Genomic DNA, 14,400 nt, shown 5'->3' with positions numbered 1-14,400 from the left:
TTTAATCATATTGGTCAGGCTGGTCTCGAACTCCTGACCTCAGGTGATCCGCCCACCTCAGCCTTCCAAAGTGTTGGGATTACAGGCGTGAGCCACCATGCCTGGCCTCACTAAATTTATTTTTAAAAAGTAATTGTGCTGTGATGTTATGATGGCTATGCTGTCACTAGACAACAGGAATTTTTCAGCTAGGTCCGTTATAACCTCATGGGATCACTGTCATATATGTGGTTCATTGTTGATCAAAATGTTGTCATGTGGCACATAGCTGTCTCTATATATACTTATAATATATATAAAATGAGGGAGAAAGAGAGAGAAGATGGTTAATTTTGTTATTTAAATATCTTTTTTTTTTTTTTTGAGATGGAGTCTCGCTCTGTCGCCCAGCCTGGAGTGCAGTGGCACAATCTCGGCTCACTGCAAGCTCCGCCTCCTGGGTTCACGCCATTCTCCTGCCTCAGCCTCCCGAGTAGCTGGGACTACAGGCGCCCACCACCACGCCTGGCTAATTTTTGGTATTTTTGGTAGAGACGGGGTTTCACCGTGTTAGCCAGGATGGTCTCGATCTCCTGACCTTGTGATCTGCCCACCTCGGCCTCCCAAAGTGCTGGGATTACAGGCGTGAGCCACCGCGCCTGGCCTTATCTTCTTAATAATTTTTTGTTTCCTTGTTCTATCATCTACTAGAAAGCATCTGTTTAAACTTTCTATGATGGTTGTGGATTTGTCTATTTCTCCTTTTAGTTCCATTAATTTTTGCTTTATGTCTGTTATGGGTGCATGTAGCTTTAAAATGTGTTGTATTTCCCTGGTGGATTGATTCTTTTATCATCATAAAATATTATTCTTTATCTCTAGTCATGTTTTGTTTGATATTATAAATAGTACAGCAGTGTCAGCTTTCTTGTGGTTAGTACTTGCAGGATATATCTTTCTCCATTCTTTTACTTTCAACCTTATATTTAAGGTGTATCTTCTGTAAGCTGTATGTAGTTGGGTTTTATCTTTATTCAGTCTAATAATTTTGATTGTTTGGTATATTTAATCCATTCACTTAAAATTAGTTTTATTTTTTATTTTTATTGTTTTTTTGAGACAGATTCTCTTTCTGTCATCCATGTTGGGTGACACAGTGGTGCGAACACAGCTCACTGCAGCCTCGACCTCCTATGCTCAAGCAATCCTCTCACTTCAGCCTTCTGAGTAGCTGAGACCACAGGCACATGTCACTATGCCTGGTTACATTTTTTTTTTTTTTTTTTTTTTTTGCAGAGACATGGTCTCACTGTGTTGCCCAGGCTGTTCTTGAACTGCTAGGATTAAGTGATCCTCCCGCTTCGGCCTCCCAAAGTGCTGAGATTACAGGCATAAGTCTCCACATCTGGCCTTTTGTTTTTCATTTTTTAGAAACGGTCTTACTCTGCTGCCCACGCTGGAGTGCAATGGTGCCATCACTGGTCACTGTAACCTCGAACTCCTAGGATCAAGTGATACTCTTGCCTCAGTCTCCCAAGTAGCTGGGACTACAGGTGTGCACCACCACCCCTGGCTAATTTTTTAGTTGTTGTTGTTGTTGTTGTTGTTGTTTTGTGTGTGTGTGTGTGTGTGTGTGTGTGTGTGTGTAGAAACAGGGTCTCACTATGTTGCCCAGGCTGGTCTTGAACTCCTGACTTCAAGTGATCCTCCCACCTCAACCTCCCAAAGCCCTGGGTTTATAGGTGTGAGCCACCACACCTGGCCCTCATTAACTTTTAAAACAGCTTTATTGAGATACAATTCATATGCCACTCAACTCACCCATTTAAAGTGTATAATTCAATGGCTTTTAGTATAGTCACCGAGTTATGCAAGCATCACCACAATCAATTTTAGAACGTTTTCATCACCAGTCCATTTACTTTTAATTAGCAATATATCTGGGGTTTTTAACTCCCACATATTTTTCTTTTTTTCTTTTTCTTTTTTTTTTTTTTTTTTTGAGACGGAGTCTCGCTCTGTCACCCAGGCTGGAGTGCAGTGGCGTGATCTCAGCTCACTGCAACCTCCGCCTCCCAAGTTCACACCATTCTCCAGCCTCAGCCTCCTGAGTAGCTGGGACTACAGGCAGCCGCCACCACGCCTGGCTAATTTTTTTGTATTTTTAGTAGAGATGGGGTTTCACCATGTTAGCCAGGATGGTCTCGATCCCCTGACCTCATGATCCACCTGCCTCAGCCTCCCAAAGTGCTGGGATTACAGGCGTGAGTAACTGCGCCCAGCCAACTCTCACATATTTTCCTGTTTGATCATACTGTTTTATGTTTCCTTCACTTTTCTTTTTCATTTTCCTTTAGATTAATCTTTTATTGTTGTTATTCAAGTTTTCTCTTCTATTAGCTTGATTGGTTGTACATTTTTTTTTGACTTTTTAGTGCTTACCTTAGAGATTACACATGCATCTTTGACTTCTTGGGGCCTAATACAAATTATTTTTTCCCACTTTCCCAATAATGTCATATTTTCCCACTTTCCCAATAACGTTATAATCCAAAAGCTCTTTAACTTCATTTATACTCTCATTTTCCATTATTGTGTTCACTGTTAAAAAAGAAAGAAAGAAGTTGACACATACACACAAATTTCAGAGGTAGGACTAGGTTCAGATATGGCTGGATCAAGGAGCTTAAATCCAATATCAATCTCTCTCCAGCTATCATCTCTGCTTCCTTCTGTTCTGGATTCATTTCAGATAAGCCATCTCACTGTTACATTAAGATGGCCCTTGGAATCTCAAGGCTTACATCCTGCTGTTTAGCAACCCCAATGAAAAAAGAATGCTTACATCACGATACTTTTGATTAGTTTTAGGGCTGGTACTTGCTGGTTCTTATGGCTTCATCTTTGGTCATATACCCCTCACTTAACCAGTCATCATGGTATTTTATTGGCCAGGTCAGTATTGTATGCCCAACTCTGAAATGAGGGATTGGGATGAACCCGGTCCAAACTCCATGGTGTTGTCATGCATTTTAATTCTATGAAAGTTTACTATTATTGCTTTCTACAATCAAATTGATTTCTTTTTACCCACATATTTATCTGTCCATTGCTCCTCATTCCTTCCTGCATTTTTTATTGTCTACCTGGGATTAGTTCCCTTTTGCTTGAAGAACTCCATTCAGTTCAGGCCAGCTAACTATAAATTCATTCAGATTTTGTTTGCCTGAAATGTCTTTATGGTACTTTTATTTTTTAAGAGTATTTTCTCTGGTTATGGATTTGTGATTTTGCAGTCATTTTTTCACACTATAACAATGCCATTACTTTGTGTTTCCTCTACCATTGTTTCTGTTGAGAAATCATGTTTTAAAACTAATGTTTTGGCCAGGCGCGGTGGGTCATACCTGTAATCCCAGCACTTTGGGAGGCTGAGGTGGGCGAATCGCCTGAGATCAGGAGTTCGAGACCAGCCTGGCCAACATGGTGAAACCCTGACTCTACTAGAAATACAAAAATTAGCTGGGCGTGGAGGCAGGCACCTGTAATCCCAGCTACTCAGGAGGCTGAGGCAGGAGAATTGCTTGAACCTGGGAGGCAGAGGTTGCAGTGAGCCGAGATTGCACCATTGCACTCTAGCCTGGGCAACGAGAGTGAAACTCCGTCTCAAAAACAATAAAATAAATAAATAAATAAAAATAAAAAGTTTTATTTGCAAAACGTGTGATTAAAATGGCATGGTGCTTACACTTTTTTATGTACCAACACTTTAGAACTGACACTTTTCACTCCAAATGTGTTATTAGTTACAAATGCACTCAACATTTAATATCCATATTTTAAAAAAAGTCTTACATAGTACATTGCTTTGGCATTCTGTGGCAATACGCTTCCATTTATAGAAATTTGAATTTACAAATCCACTTTTTCAAGTTCTTCAAAGTGAAACTCTTTAAGTATATATCTCTGTGTGCACTATTGTATGTGTGTGTGTGTGTGCATTACTGAGGCTTTTTAGAGACATCTTCTTTTGACCTCAGTCTTAACTTACCCAAAAGCAACATTATCTAGCATTTTGTTCTCAACCTTCTACATCATAACTGTTCCAATCATCCAGGATTAAAACTTTGAAATTATTTTGGAATCCTTCTTTTTCTCCATCTATTTATTTTGATTTTGAATTTGATTTTGATTTTGATTTTTTTGAGACAGGGCCTTGCTCTGTCACCCAGGTTGAAGTACAGTGGTGCAATCTCAGCTCACTGCAACCTCCATTTCCCGAGCTCAAGTAATTCTCCCGCCTCAGCCTCCCAAGTGACTGGGAATACAGGCATGCACCACCACACTTGGCTAATTTTTAAAAAAGATAGTGAGACCGCCAGTTAGAATGGCGATCATTAAAAAGTCAGGAAACAACAGATGCTGGAGAGGATGTGGAGAAATAGGAATGCTTTTACACTGTTGGTGAGAGTGTAAATTAGTTCAACCATTGTGGAAGACAGAGTGGCAATTCCTCAAGGATCTAGAACCAGAAATACCATTTGACCCAGCAACCCCATTACTGGGTATACACCCAAAGGATTATAAATCATTCTACTATAAAGACACATGCACATGTATGTTTATTGTGGCACTGTTCACAATAGCAAAGATTTGGAACCAACCCAAATGCCCATCAGTGATAGACTGGATAAAGAAAATGTGGCACATATACACCATGGAATACTATGCAGCCATGAAAAGGATGAGCTCATGTCCTTTGCAGGGACATCGATGAGGCTGGAAACCATCATTCTCAGCAAACTAACACAAGAACAGAAAACCAAACACCACATGTTCTCACTCATAAGTGGGAGTTGAACAATGAGAACACATGGACACAGGGAGGGGAAGATCACACACCGGGGCCTGTTGGAAGGTAGGGGAGTAGGGGAGGGATAGCATTGGGAGAGATACCTAATGTAGATGACGGGCTGATCGGTGCAGCAAACTACCATGGCCCATGTATACCTATGCAACAAAACTGCACGTTCTGCACATGTACCCCAGAACTTAAAGTATAATAATAATAATAAATATATAGTGAGACAAAGTCTCACTATATTGCCCAGTCTGGTGTCAAACTCCTGGGCTCAAGCAATTCTCCCACCGCAGCCTCCCAAAGGGCTGGGATTATAGGGGTGAATCATCATGCCTGGCCCCTCTATCTCTTTATATTGTATCAAAGAATAAAGGGAACAGACAACAGAATTGGATGAGGAGAGATGCTTATGTTTTAACTATTTATATTGAAGTGTATAGAATAAGACTGCATAGTAAAGCAAACTAGACATAAAATGTGAATGTAATTCCATATTTCTAATAGTCTTCTTGATAATTTTGCGCCAGGCACGGTGGCTCATGCCTGTAATCCCAGGACTTTGGGAGGCTGAGGCAGGAGGATTGCTTGAGGCCAGGAGTTCGAGACCAGCCTGGCCAACATGGTGAAACCTCGTCTCTACTAAAAATAAAAAAAATTAGCCAGGCATGGTGGCGCCCGCCTGTAATCCCAGCTACTTGAGAGGCTGAGGCAGGAGAATTACTTGAACCTGGGAGGTGGAGGTTGCAGTGAGCCTATATTGTGCCACTGTACTCCAGCCTGGGGAACAGAGCGAGACTCTTGTCTCAAAACAAAAAACAAAAAACAAAAAAAAACAAAAAAAACCTTTTAACTGACTTTTTCATATCTAAGTACAGTGTTTCAGTCTTCACCAGGACATAGAGATGAAGAAGCGCTTATACTGGGAGAATGAGAAACATTTGCTTTGCCATTTTCTCGTTTGTTTGTGCTTACATTATTGGCATTCATTTCAATTCATGGGCTCTTTGTTTTGAGATGGAGTCTCACTCTGTTGCCCAGGCTGGAGTGCAGTGGTGCGATCTCAGCTCACTGCAACTTCTGCCTCCTGGGTTCAAGTGATTCTCCTGCCCCAGCCTCCAGAGTAGCTGGGACTACAGGCCCACACCATCACGCCTGGATTATTTTTGTATTTGTAGTAGAGAAAGGGTTTCGCCATGTTGGCCAGGCTGGTCTTGAACTCCTGACCTCAAGTGATCAGCCCAACTTGGCCTCCCAAAGTGCTGGGATTACAGGCATGAGCCACTGCACCCACCTTCCATGGGTTCTTTTTAAAGGTCTGTTCAAATCATTTTTACATTATATTAGGATTGGTTTAGCTAAAATTAGATAATATGCATGAATACATTTAACCCTTGTCTTTGTCTTTTCACAGTTCTTGAGTCTGGGACTCCTAGATCAACGTATGGGCAGGTTCAGTGTCTGTTGAAGAACTGATCTGCATTTCCAACGTGGTGCCTTGTTGTTGCATCCTCTGGAGGTGAAGAACTCTGTGTCCTCATGGTGGAAGGTGGAAGGGCAAAAGAATGCTCCCTTCAATGTCAAGCCCTTTCATAAGGGTGCTAATCTCATTCATAAGGGCAGAGCCTCATGACTTAATCACTTCCCAAAGGCCACACCTCTTACTATTGTTGCATTGAGAATTAAGTTTCAACATGAATTTTGGAGGGGAAGCCATCATTCAAACCATAGCAATCCTCCACAGGTAAATTGCAAAAACCAAGGCGTGTGGTAGAGTACTATTGGCAAGCCGTTTGCTTTGTGGAACTCTCCCTCTTACTCAAGAATCCTCTAGGCCTTGTGTGTGATCATCTGATATGTGGATTTGGGGAAGTTTCTGATGTCAATATGCACATTAAACATTAGTAAAGCTGACTTTTATAATTTTATTTGAATTAGAAGAATTATAGGTAGAAGTTCTAATATTTTCTTACAGCACAAATGGAACACCTTGTATCTCCTCTGGGTGTATTATACATTTTGAGGATCATTACTATCCACTCTGCTGTAAGGATGACCCATAAATAGGGGAGTGGAATCTCACCACAGATGGTCAGACAAAATGACAGTCTGCTTTCCGCTCACTTTTTCCTATCCCAACTCTAAAGTCCTTGGTGCAGAGAAGAGGGCGGAGAAAGCAAGAGAGAAGGAAACTCCCTACTCTGGTCTAGACCCCTGTTGGAAACTCTTTCCTGCCCTACGAAAAGAGTGCTTTCAATGGAATCAAAGAGTGAAGCTTAGAAATCGGCATGATTGAATCTTAGTTACTAAACTGAAACAATGCTACTTACTAAAGGAGACTGAAAACTTGTGGGAAAGGACTGAGATGCCATTGAGACAAGTGCAAGGTGGAGAAGAAAGGAAAGTTCAAAATACAGTGGAATGGTAACTACATTAAAAGACAAAATCACAGGGAAATATCATAGTTTGGGACTCCAGAAGCATTCATATGCAAGTACAAAGATCAGAGTGAAGAAACCATGGAGTAAACTGAGTCAGGCTAATGGAAGGAGGCATGGAAGTGGTGCCACTGTGGGGTATAACACAGATCTTTCATGTGGACTGTGTGAACAGACTTGCCAAGGGCCATGGCCAGCCTGGCATAGGCAAGCGGTGGGGGTCATCTAACTAAGCACAAACTTCAAGGTCAGGTACCTATTGGATTGGATCTTGGCTCTGCCACTCTAAGCATGTCACTTAACTTCTTTAAGCCTCAGTTTCCCCAGTTGTAGAGTGGAAATGATAATAGTTCTTATTTTATAGGGCTGCTGTTCAGGGTAAATAAAGGTAAATTGGCACATAGTGACTGCTCTAATAAATGGTAGTTAGAGTCATCATGATCACCATCATACTCTTCATCATCAGATGGTGGAAGTTGCTTCTCTTTCTGTAGAAAGTGAAGCATCTGGTAAACTGTTTACTTACTCTGCTGAAAATTTTACATCTTAAAAGAAGATATTGGGAGGCGGTGCATGTGTGGGGGCAGGGGATATATGGGAAATCTCTCTACCTTCCCCTCAATTTTGCTGTGAATCTAAAACTGCTCTTAAAAAATAGTCTGGCTGGGTGGAGTGGCTCACGCCTGCAATCCCAGCACTTTGGGAGGCCGAGGCGGGTGGATCACCTTAGGTCAGGAGTTCAAGACCAGCCTGGCCAACATGGTGAAATCCTGTCTCTACTAAAACTAGAAAAAAAAAATCAGCCGGGCGTGGTGGCTCATGCCTGTAATCCCAGCTACTCGGGAGGCTGAGGCAGGAGAATTGCTTGAACCCTGGAGGTGGAGGTTGCAGTGAGCTGAGACTGCACCATTGCACTCCAGCCTGGGCAACAAGAACCAAACTCCGTCTCAAAAAAAAAAAGTCTTTAAAAAAGAACAAAAAAGAAGATATTGGCTACCTTCATAGACCTTTTATATCATAATGGCTACTGTGCTCAAAGTATTTCTTACATAATTGCTACGCTAACACTAACAGGTGGATTCTGTCTACATTTTACAGATGACAAGCATCACCGAGGTTTAGAGAAGATAACCAACTTGCTCAAGGTCACACAGCTCACTAGAGGCAGAACCATGCTGTTTCTGTCATACTGCAATGCCTCCCACTGAGTATGCACCTCGCTCTGAAGAACCTGTTGATAATATGGAAGTGTTGATAGCATTGAAAGAAAGTGACTGTGTTGACAGTAAGCTGGAGTTGTAATGAGAAGAACTAAAGGCATAATCATAAATGTATCCCTGATTTTAAGTGAGTTGATTTTAAAATGCTCAAAGGTGGAATGGAGAAGTCAGTTTTAAAACTTATTTTGCTTTATTGAAGGTAATTTGTTCTTTTTCTTTTGGCCTCTTTTAAGATTTTGTCTTTGCTCTTCAACAGTTTTATGATGACCTGCCTATATGTATCTTTTTGTATGTGTGTATTTGTTCTGTATGTGGTTCACAGAATTTCTTGGACATCTTTACTCAGTTTAGAAAAATGTTCATTTTCTCTTCGAAATTACTTCTGCCCCATTTGTTCTCTTTCCTCTCCTTCTGGGCCTTAAATTACATGTATATTAGACATTTACAATGTGTCCCATATGTTTGTTCTTTTCTAAATATTTTATTCTTTTTTCTCTCTGTGCTTTGCTTTGACTTGGGCGCTATGCATTTAACTGTCTTCCAGGTTACCAATTCTGTCTTCTCCCAGGTGTATGTTGTTGTTAAATGCCTATATTTAGTTCCTAATTTCAAATACTGGCTTTCAGTTCTAAAATTTTATTTTATTATTATTTTTGAGACCGAGTTTTACTCTTGTTGCCCAGGCTGGAGTGCAATGGCATGATCTTGGCTCACTGCAACCTCTGCCTCCCGGGTTCAAGCGATTCTCCTGCCTCAGCCTCCCGAGTAGCTGGGATTACAGGCATGCACCACCATGCCTGGCTAATTTTTTTCATATTTTTAGTAGAGACGGGGTTTCTCCGTGTTGGTCAGGCTGGTCTTGAACTCCTGACCTCAGGTGATCTGCCCACCTCGGCCTCCCAAAGTGCTGGGATTACAGGCGTGAGCCACCGTGCCTGGCTATTTGATTATTTTTTAATAGATTCCAATTCTGTGGTGAAATTCTCCATCTTACTATCTATTTTATCAATTTTCTCTGTTTTCTTCAATACATCAATCATCTTTATTTTAAAGTTTTTGTTAACTCAATTTTCTGGATTCCTTATGGGTCCATTTCTATAGTTTTATTTCTTGTGACATACCTAGTAATTTTTAATTAAATGCTGGACGTTGTATCTAAACATTGTAGAGACTCTGACTCTTGATTGTGTTCTTTTCCTTCAGAAAGTGTTCATCCTTTTCTTAGGGCTTTTCTCTGCTAGCCAGATAGAATGAGTGATCAATCATCTTATCCCAGTCTGATTGAAGAATTGTGGAGAAGAGAAATGTCTTGCAGGAGTGGAAGAAGGCAAAGGAGCCTGGAGGAATATATTAGGTTGGTGCAAAAGTAACTGCGGTTTTTGCCATTTAAAAATAATGACAAAAACTGCAATAACTTTTTTCACCAATCTAATATAAAGTCATTGGAAGTAGACAACATTGTGATGAATCCTTGCTCTGGTTGTCAATCATCTTATCCTAGTCAGGGGCTTAGCTAGTTAAGGTTGGTTGCAGTTTGGGAATGCTTGGGCTGGTTTGCTTCTCACTTGTTCCCAGAGCAGACCCCTCCAGGGCCTGCAATACTTACCAGGGCTCTCCCCTTGGAGAGTCCTTAATGTTGCTCTTTGCCTCCTCAGCAACAGGAGACTAGAAAACCCTGCTTTGATTTTCAGAGATTTTTCTCTTAAGTTTTTAGCCTCCTACCCCATATAGCATCTTCTTCGCTGGTCTTGACACTTCCATTCTTCATACCCCCACCCAATTCATTCTCCACCCTGCTTTCAGATTGACTAGAAAATAAGACATTCATCTCATGCTACTTCCCTGCTTCAAATCAATCAAACACTTCCTATAACTTTCAGGATAAAGTCCAATCACCCTAGCATAGTTTGTGTATAGTTTACGAGGTTTTGCATGATTGTGATCTACATTACTTTTTCCATCTCCAACAAATGTACTCCTCTGCTTTCATCCTGTATTTCAGCCACACCACATTATTCATATTCCCTGAAGTCATCCAACTCTCTTTTACTTCTGGGCCTTTGAACATTTTGGCCCTTCTAGTGTGAATCACTTTCCCTGACCTCTCCTCCAAGCCTAATAATAATCCTTTAAAATTCACTTCACATGTCGTTTCCTGGAAGATTTCCATGGTCCTGCTCTACCTCCCTTCACTTATCCTACCATGCACCTTTAATAGGGTTAAGATTCGGTTTCCCTCCTCTAAGCTTTCACAGAACTCAGTGGTTTACCCTTATCATAGCACTTTTTCCATTGTAACACAATTGTAAAACAGTTGTCTTCTCAACTGTTTTTCTCACTAGATATAAACTCCATGAGGACAGGAACGGTGTTCATCATGCTAAACACCATACTCTCAGTGCCTAACCCATATGGTACTCAGTTAACATTTGCTGACTGAAAAAAAATGACGGAATGAAAACAAAAAGGGAAGGACATATAAGCAAAAACAAATACATAAATGGTGGCATAACTAATTTTGAATAGTGACAAGGAGCTCTAAAAGATCTGAAACTTGCAATAAATGCTGCAAACTTAAAAAGACTCTTAGGAAATTTATATTCAGAGCAGCAGGAGGAGGAATATTAGGAAAGATATATACCTAGTGCTTTGAGCTGATGATGCAGTTTGATAGATGACATAGAGAAGGACCTAACTCTTCAACTCTTATTGTGTTCCTTTCTTCTCTGATTGAAGAATTGTGGAGAAAAGAAATACCTTACAGGAGTGGAAGTAGGCAAAAGAGCTTTGAGGAATATATAAAGTCATTGGAAGTAGACAACAATGTGATTAATCCTGGCTCTGACTCTTACTATTATGTGACTTTGGTTAAGTCACATAAATAATTCTCTGAGACTCAGTTTTTCCCACGTGTAAAAAGAGGATATACCTAACATGCAAGATAATGATTTGAATGATGAATGCTAGGTGCTTGATACTTAATACACTACAGAGTATTTTCGCCCAAAGACATGTTTGATGTTGACACAAATAAGATTCTAGCAAGCATTATTTAAAATGTTTTTGAGTACTTGGATAGAGAAGGGACCAATTTGAATATTATGTATATATATATAATTTCATTTCTTTCTTTGGCAGGGTAATTTAGGCAGATTTGACTGGATTACCACACTGCTTGATCATGTAATATAGGTATAGTGCTCTGGACTTCAGCAAGGCATTTGACAAGGGCTGTTTGACAAGTGAACAAATATGGGTTGACTGGCTTTTAAAAAATGTTAAAATACGCGAAACATGAAATTTACCATTTTAACACATACAATTCAGTGGCATTAAGTACAGCCACAATTTTGTGAAACCATCACCAGTCTCCATTTCCAGAACTTTTTCATCAATCCAAACAGAAAATCTGTACCCATTAAACAATAACTTATTATTTCCTCCTTCCCCTGGCTCCTGGTAACCTTTATGCTACATTCTGTCTCTATGAATTTGACTAACCTAGGTATGTCATATAAGTGGAATCATACAATATTTGTCTTTTTGTGATTGGCTTATTTCACGTGGCATGTTTTCAAGGTTCATTCATATTATAGCACGTATCAGAATTTCATATATTTTCTAAGACCGAATTTTTTGTATGCATATATCACATTTTGCTTATCCATTCATCTGTTGATGGATACTTGGGTTGCTTCTACTTTTCAGCTATTGTGAATAATGCTGCTATGAATGGGCTGACTGTTTAACCAATCTTGTGAATTGGCAACTGGCTGAATGATTGTGCTCAAAGGGTGCTGATGAAAGTGAAAGTGAAATGATGGCACCCTTGAAGGAAGTTTCCAGTGGTTTGCCACAGGGGTCTTCCTGTAGACTTTTTCTGCCCATCAATTTTCTCAAGAAGATATAGAAAGTACGACTAGCTAATTTGTTTTGCAGTCAACACAAACATGGAGGAATGATAACTGTATTAGTTAGCAAGATTCAAACTCAAAGAGATTGATGAGTTAGAGAGACTGACTAAATATCAAGAAACAAGAATTTCACAGGGGAAAAATACAAGTTCATACACTTGAGTTCAAAAAACCAATGGCCTGAGTATAGTTTGAGAATGCTGCCCCTTTAAAAGAGTAAGCTGAGGCCGGGCGCGGTGGCTCACGCCTGTAATCGTAGCACTTTGGGAGGCCGAGACGGGCGGATCACGAGGTCAGGAGATCGAGACCATCTTGGCTAACACGGTGAAACCCCGTTTCTACTAAAATTACAAAAAAAATTAGCCGGGCGTGTTGGCGGGCGCCTGTAGTCCCAGCTACTTGGGAGGCTGAGGCAGGAGAATGGCGTGAACCCGGGAGGCGGAGCTTGCAGTGAGCGGAGATCGCGCCACTGCACTCCAGCCTGGGCGACAGAGCAAGACTCTGTCTCAAAAAAAAAAAAAAAAAAAAAAAAAAAAAAAAAAAAAAAAAAAAAGAGTAAGCTGAATGTGTGCCAATAGTGTTTAAGTGTCCTTTCAAACATTAAACTGATGTGTTAGGTTATGTTAGTGGAAATGCAATATCGAAAATGGAGGTGCTGGTCATACTTTACTGTGTTCCACACTTGAGGTGTTGGTGTTCATTTTCGAGTTACACCTTTAAAAACAGAGAATAGTGTAATATGAGCTTTATTGTCATTACGCTGCCATACGTCAAAGTCCCATTTCATTATCTTTTTTTTTTTTGAGACGGAATCTTGCTCTGTCCCCCAGGCTAGAGTGCAGTGGCGCGATCTTGGCTCACTGCAACCTCCACCCCCCGGGTTCAAGCAATTCTCCTGCCTCAGCCTCCCGAGTAGCTGGGATTATAAGTGCCTGCCACCGTGCCCGGCTAATTTGTGTATTTTTAGTAGAGACGGGGTTTCACCATCTTGGCCAGGCTGGTCTCAAACTCCTGACCTCGTGATCCACCTGCCTCGGACTCTCAAAGTGCTGAGATTACAGGTGTGAGCCACCACACCCGACCCAGTTTCATTATTTCTAAATCTATGACTTTAGGCATGTGACTTAACCTCTTGATGTCTCAGTTTCCTCACTTGTAAAATAAAGATAATAATAGGGTTGCTGTGAAGATTAAACGAAGTAACACGTAGTAAGTACTTCATAAATATTAGTTTTTGAAATTACATAGACAAGCTGAAATATATTCAAAGAATAGTAACCACTTATTTATTCATTCTGCAAATATTTATTAAGCACCACCACTGTCATAGGAGGAACACGTGAAGAAGCTAAGGGTGTTCAGCCTAGTGATGCCATGTTGTGGAGGATATGAAAGCTGTTTTCAAATATTTAAGGAAGAGGCATTAATCTCTTTCTGAATGAGTTCATAAAATAGAACTAGAATTAATTGGTGGAAGCCACAAGATTTGAATCAATGTCAGAAAACTGGAATTGGCTTTATTAACGGTTGTTGCAGGTGTCTAAGCAGAGGCTAGACAAATAGTTTGTGATGGTGTTATAAAGGATATTTTAGCATCAGATGGGTGATTTGAGTAGATAATCTTTAAGTTTCCTTAATTATTCCAGACTTGAAAAGTCTATAATGATATGAAAATGCCTTCCCTCTTTCCTACCCTAGAGACTGTAGAAGGTCTATTCACCTTCTACCTTCCAATTTCTTCACCAAACCTCATTTGGACCTAAACAAATGCAGGTTGACCTAGGAAACTTTAATTTCTTTTTCAGCTATTTAGTTTACAAGTGACTCTTTTGTAATCACATCAGAGACCCCAGCCTCTACTCTAATTCCTTTATATCATTACAGAGAAAAATAGTGGGCCGGATTTCCTGGATACAGAAGGCTGAGGAAAGTCTGATGAATAATACAACAAAATTTTGAAATGTTCCTAAGTGCTTCTTAAAGCAAATATC

The sequence above is a fragment of the Pan paniscus genome, chromosome X (assembly GCF_029289425.2).
Source record: "Pan paniscus chromosome X, NHGRI_mPanPan1-v2.0_pri, whole genome shotgun sequence".
In the NCBI taxonomy this organism is placed as follows: Eukaryota; Metazoa; Chordata; class Mammalia; order Primates; family Hominidae; genus Pan; species Pan paniscus.
This window is presented reverse-complemented; position numbering follows the sequence as displayed.